Source organism: Penaeus vannamei, chromosome 11, assembly GCF_042767895.1.
Source record: "Penaeus vannamei isolate JL-2024 chromosome 11, ASM4276789v1, whole genome shotgun sequence".
Classification (NCBI taxonomy): domain Eukaryota; kingdom Metazoa; phylum Arthropoda; class Malacostraca; order Decapoda; family Penaeidae; genus Penaeus; species Penaeus vannamei.
In genome coordinates, this window is record NC_091559.1 from 14,265,147 (window position 1) to 14,271,542 (window position 6,396).

The window sequence follows — 6,396 nt, forward strand, 5'->3', positions numbered from 1 at the left end:
CAGCTATATGCATACACATACATAAACCTATATAGAATTTTCAGCTCAGAATTACCTGTGAACACTATGTAATAATAGGCTGTTTGTATGGTAGTTAGCCTACTAGAATGTCAAGAGGAATCATGCAATATTGAGCACTGGACAGGATCAACAAGTCCATTGATAGATATGTTGAGCAACATTGCATGTCTTCATGAACATTTTTCTCTATGTATGCTATTATACCCCACTTATATAGTAGAGTTGTCTTTGGTCTGTAAAAATGCCAAATAGTGGGACAGTTAAAACAGAAAGATTGGCAAAGCTGTGTTTGATAGTCATTGCAAGTTAAAACACAAATGTATTTCATATTTCCTTGGTGTGATCTGAACTTTTTGAGTTTTGGAAAGCAACTTTATATGTTTCTTGGGAGTTATCATAAATGATATTTAACTTGTTTACAACATTAAGGTAGCAGTTTATAGGAGGCTTATTTTTTGTATAGTATGTAAAATATATATATAAATCTGCCAATTTTGTGTTGAGTATTGCCATCTAGCCATCATATTTTCCATGCTGTTGTCAGCTGTCTTTTTCATTACTGTATGTATATCATATACCTTGATATTGAATATTGAAGAAGTATAATCTTTAGTGTTTTTAGATGACTTTTGTTTCATTTCATCCCAATGACAAGCTAAGGAAATGTATTTGAGAAAAAAAGTAATATGAATAACTCAAAGTGAACACTGAAGTATTCTCAAACCAAGAGCTGATTAGGGTACAATAATCCAACATTTCATTTTCCATTCAGAAGAAAAACAATCCCTTTGCTTGTTTTTTCGTGGCGGGCTTAAACACAAAGACTGAGGCCCAGTATAGGGGGTCACCTCTACTGTGAACTTCAGCCCTCGCCTCAACCTTAGCGACCCAACACATTTAGTCCTAATCATTATCTCATTTTTACCCTTTTTACCCCCACCCCCCAATCCCTTGCCCGTCATTGTTATGAGAGGTTAGGGGACGGGGACTAGGACCCAATGCTGGGGATCTCCCCTACCTTGGGCCTCAGCCCTCAACTTGGCTAATTTTACATGGTCTTTTCTCCCTCCAGCTCTTTCGTTTCCGCTCCTTCTCCAATCCCTTCTGCTATCTACTAACTAAAGTGTAAGAGCCCCCTCAATAATACTCCCTTTTACACACGTCCCCGTCCTTCTACCACTTCAGCTCTACAAATATCTTACATACTCTATTTAGCCCAGCCAAAAGGGATCGATTTTTCGTGATCCCCCCAACAGCTCCTGACTCAGACAACACCCTTCCGTACTCGACCGGACTGTTCTTATCTCATTACAGTTACATATGAAACTAAAGTTTTAGCATTATCAAATCTAACTGATCTCTCTGGCAACCCCATTCCTGCAGAACCTCATCCAACCCCTAATACTTGTACCAGAACTGTCTCTATCTCCTCAGCAAACTACCTTATCGATAACAAAGATTGTTCAGAATGTGGAGAAGACTTACTCGCCTGCCTCAAGGACCATGATGTATCAATACAGTTCTATTCCATTCCTCCTAGAGGTCATTGAAAGAAACCCACCAACATTGCCAAAATTACTTTCAGTAGACATGACCTTGGTGGACAATCCTTCCTTATCCGACCATATCAACCCCCTCTCCGTCCACGTCAAAACTGTTGGTGTTTAGGATATCCTGCCAAACACTACCGTTCCACAGAGTGCACAGCCTAATCTGGCCATAACCGATCAAACTGTTCTGCACAATCATGCACGTGCTAATTGCGGCGGCCCCTATAATGTATTTTACAAAGGCTGCCCCACCTGCAAGTTTGAATCTGAGGTGGCAGTTCTCAGATAAAAACTTGGTCTCACACACTCACCCTCACCTACCATTGCCTTTACTCCTCAGACATCAGTCTCCTCTCCCCCATCCTATAAGAAAACCATCATCTCAAAAAACTCTTCAACCAACTCCAAAATGACACCGAAACCCACCCACAAATTCCACAACTCCTGCTCCCTCCACACTGCCGATATCCATCCTCCTCCTACTCATATTCCCCCTACACCCCTTCCTCCAACTGCCTCCCAACACAGCCCATCCCCCTCAGATATCCATCCTCCTCCTACTCATATTCCCCCTACACCCCTTCCTCCTACTCCCTCCCAACACAACCCATCCACCTCAGCTTCAACTACACATACATTAACCCTCCCTCCATCCCCTCTATCCCTTCCACTCCCTCCTGGATACGCACGTGAATCCCTTATGTCACAACTACGCCCTTCCCCAGATCCTCTACCTCCTGATACTACACCACCACCCCATCCACTTCCTTATCTCACCACCTAGCCCTTTCCCCTTCATATTCTCCAAAACGCAATGTAACCGTTATCACTCATATACTTTCATACATATATAAGCAATAGCTCTCCTACCCTGGAATATTCACTGTTTCCGTTCTCATAGACTGTCCCTTCGTCATGTCCTTCCTATAACCCATCCATTATCTGCTTCCAAGAGACTTCTTACACATCCTCCTATACTAATTCCCAACTCCCCAATAATGTTCCTCTTTCAGTTCCACACATTCTGTTGTCCTGTCCACAGCCCACACCTCTGCTTTCCCCCACCTATCCTTCCTTCACCGACCTCCCAACCTATCAGAAATCCTTACAGAATCCTACACTTTCTGCTTTAATCTGTTTTCCTTCTTCAGATGCATACATATCTTTCACTTGATCTAATCCCCTTACCCAAACCCCCTCATCAACTCCTTGATCCATCTTTAACCTTTCAATACTACTCTATATAGTTGACGCATAACAACTATCACCCTTCACCACCATGTACTGTACTTTCCTAGAGAGCTATATGACCTTAGATGTCCAGCACATTTATTTTGCTTTTTAAACATTAACCATTACCCTTTCCGCCAAAATTAATTTTGGCACATTAATTTGCTTTGACCATTAACCATTCTAGGAATCCACAGACATTGCATTATGAACAAAAAAAACTTCCTCGTCGGGGGCTTCATCCCCAAGCCCCACCTTATCGCTATATTTTGAGTAAGCCGCTAATGACCTTAGATGTCGGTACGGCTGAAAAAAATCAATGATTAAAGTACTAGAATATTCAGAAAAGAACTAAGCTAAAAGACTATCAAGATATCAGGTCATTTATCATTTTATCTATAGTTTTATCTATATTATTTTATTTTGTGTCATCCCTCTCAGTCTCTTCTTCGCTGTCGTCGCAGGGGCGTAGGAGACGAAGACTGAGGGGATCTATCCTGTCTTACAGCCCTTGCCTCGACTAATTTGGCAAGGTCTTTTCTACTCCTTTCCTTGTCTTACTCTACCAATACCTTGCTCGTTGTTGTCATGGGAAGGCTTAGGAGACAGAGACTGAGAACCAATGTAGGGGATTACCCCTACCTTGGGCCTCTGCCCTCGCCTCAGCTAATTTTGCTTGGTCTTTTTCCGTACCTTCTTCATTCCTTTCTTTTATCCCATTCCTAAGGTGTAAGAGCCGTGCTGAAAGGATAAAAAGTTTGCTTTGTGTCAGTCTTGAACGGCCTCATGGAGCTATGGCCAAGGATAATTGGTTAATTGCCTAGCCCTTATCCCTTATGGGGACCCTTAGGGGTATTTAGGCTCACCATGGCCAATAATGAAGATTCTTAATAGAGGCATAAAGGCATGCTCCTTCACCAACTGAATCTGACTGATGGTTTTCGGACCCCTGCCTCTCCTTTGACCACGGCTCCGACCACTGATACCAATACCCCCTCTTTGACGCTTTTGGACGACTCTGTCCATTCCAAAACGCCCACCCAGGTTATTACTCAACCTCCAGAAAGCACCCCCTCCTCTCTCCCAATACTTTCCTCTCCATCTACTTCACCTCATTAATGTCTATCCCCTCTTCCCTTATTACTACTCTTCATCCTTGTCGCCCCCCCCCCCCCCCCCCCCACACACACAGAACTACTCCACACCACCCCATCTTCTTCTCGCCCTCGTCCTTCTACTCTACTTCTACAAACCGTTTGAGTGCTCTCTTTGGCCCAGCCAAGTGGGATCGATTCTCACTGGCAAACTGACCTTACTGGCAAACCCATTCCTGCCGAACATCACCCCTCTCTTAATACTTGCACTGGAACTGTTTCTATCCCCCTAAATGCTTTTCCTACCAACAGCAAGGGCTGGTCAAACTGTGAAAATGATTATGCCTTGCTGATTATGATGCAGTGGCAATGCAGGTTACACTATACCTCCCATAGTCCAGTTTCATGTCAATATTGCCAAGATTAGCTTCGGTAGACATGACCTACCACATATATATTAGTGGATTGTCCTACCATGTCCGACCATATAGACCCCTTCCTATTCAATGTCAGAAATGGCATTTTGACCACCCAGCCAAACATTGTCTCCTCACAGCCTGCTACCCTCTATGTGCCCAAACCTGGTCATGGACGTTCAAATTGCCCTGCTCAGTCACGTACATGTGCCAATTGTGGGGACCCATAAAGTATTTTATAGGTCCTTTATAGGGACTCCTTATCGGAACGTCACATAGCCTAAGCCACGCAGGACCTCGAGACCTTTCAAATGCACCTAGTTGTTTCAATACGGAAGAAGAGCTAAGCTCAGGTGGTGCCGTCTGCTATATTTAAATTGTCGTACAACTTTTTAAATTGATGCATATTTTTGGCACACACTACGTGTTTGGGAAGACCGTTCCATGCTTTAATAGTTCTGTTTGGGAAACTATATATTTTTTATATCTTTATCACCTCTTTTTACTTTCAACTTTTTGTTGTGTCCTCTCGTTCTTCTTGTGTTCAAGATCAAAAAGTCTTCTTTATCTATCTTCACTCTTCCTGTAATACAGTTTAACAGCATAATCATTAACGAAAATAGTAAACATAATCGGCGCCAACACCGATCCTTGAAGCAACTCCGCTAGTTACTCGTTGCCATGTAGAATGCTTCCCTCTAATTACTGTGCTCATCTGTCTTTCATTAAGAGTCTTTCATTCATGCGAGCCGTTTGCCTTTCACTCCACCTAGGTACTCTAATTTCCATAGTCGTCTTGTGTGAGACACCTTATCAAAAGCCTTTTTAAAGTTTTACACACAATCCACCTAGCCGTCTCTTTCTTGTAATATTTCAGATACTATCATAAAAAAACAGAGGAGATTTGTTACACATGACCTACATGACCTTCCTTCTCAAAACCCAAATTATTTATTTGATATTTCACGTTTATCATGTATTTCAATCCATTGTACCCTAATTATTCTTTCTAGCAGCGTGCATGCTTCGCTAGTTTTCTTTGTCGCCGCTTTTATATAAAGGTGTAACATTTGCGAGTTTCCAACTTTTTTGGCAGTTTATCTTGTCTCAATGATTTTTGGAATATTAACAATAAAGAAGTACACAGTTCTTCGGCACATTCCATGAGAACCCAGTTAGAAATTTCATCTGGTCCCTCTGCTTTGGCATTGTCTAATCCGTTTAGTAGATCTTTTATTTAATTTTTTGAGGGTGATATTTTCGATGTTTACGTTTTTGTATAGGTATTTGCTATATCAAATTATGGATCCTCAACAAACACTGGCTGAAATTTATCATTTAGGATTTCATACATTTCTTTCTCCTTTATAAGAGCGAAGAGTGTTGATTTCCCGTCCGCCATAAAGCGCTGAAGGCTGCTCTCCCCCTGCCTTAACCTAAGGCGCCTTAACTCGCACCAATATGGCGGGTCCCTTGCTCTTTGTATAGGCCGTAAGATCGCTCGGCCATAAGTTAAGCTTTCCGGAAGAAGGGACACGTTAATATTTATTTATATTATATTCAATACACGTTAATATTTTAATTTAGTCATTATCTTTGTGAAATTAATACGTGTCGGGTTTCCCTTGGAGCAGCACGTCGTATGAATCAATGTAATGTTCTTTTATTAAATAAAAATTATTCTCTGTACATCCTTTTTTTTACATTATTGTACGGTAATTATTTCCATTACCTTTCTCAGAAAAAAGTTGCTTCTCGTTAAAGGGAAGCCTTCATTATTTTTGTTCCCCTTAGAATTCCCGTTCTCTATGTAATCCCGCTGAACACAGAAAACGTGCCGTAGTAGTTGCAAAGCTGGGGCCAGATTCTCAAATGCGTTAAGGCGCCGCATCTCCTTAAGGCGCCTTAACTTATGGCCGAGCGATCTAACGGCCTATACAAAGAGCAAGGGACCCGCCATATTGGTGCGAGTTAAGGCGCCTTGGGTTAAGGCAGGGGGAGAGCAGCCTTCAGCGCTTTATGGCGGACGGGAAATCAACACTCTTCGCTCTTACATAAGGGAAAATACAGCAGGACGGTTAAGGC

The 6,396-nt window shown here is 42.1% G+C and overlaps 1 protein-coding gene across 7 annotated transcripts in view; it reads left to right on the forward strand.

Annotated features, from left to right (window-relative positions):
- LOC113808166 (caskin-2) overlaps nucleotides 1-644 on the forward strand; it is a 187,813-nt gene extending 187,169 nt beyond the window's left edge. For all 7 annotated transcript variants that reach the window (XR_011398815.1, XM_070127035.1, XM_070127028.1 and 4 more), the window contains one exon: nucleotides 1-644. This exon is cut by the window's left edge and continues 2,231 nt beyond it. The gene's annotated coding sequence lies outside the window, so the exon portion shown is untranslated.
- The last annotated feature ends 5,752 nt before the right edge of the window (nucleotides 645-6,396 follow it).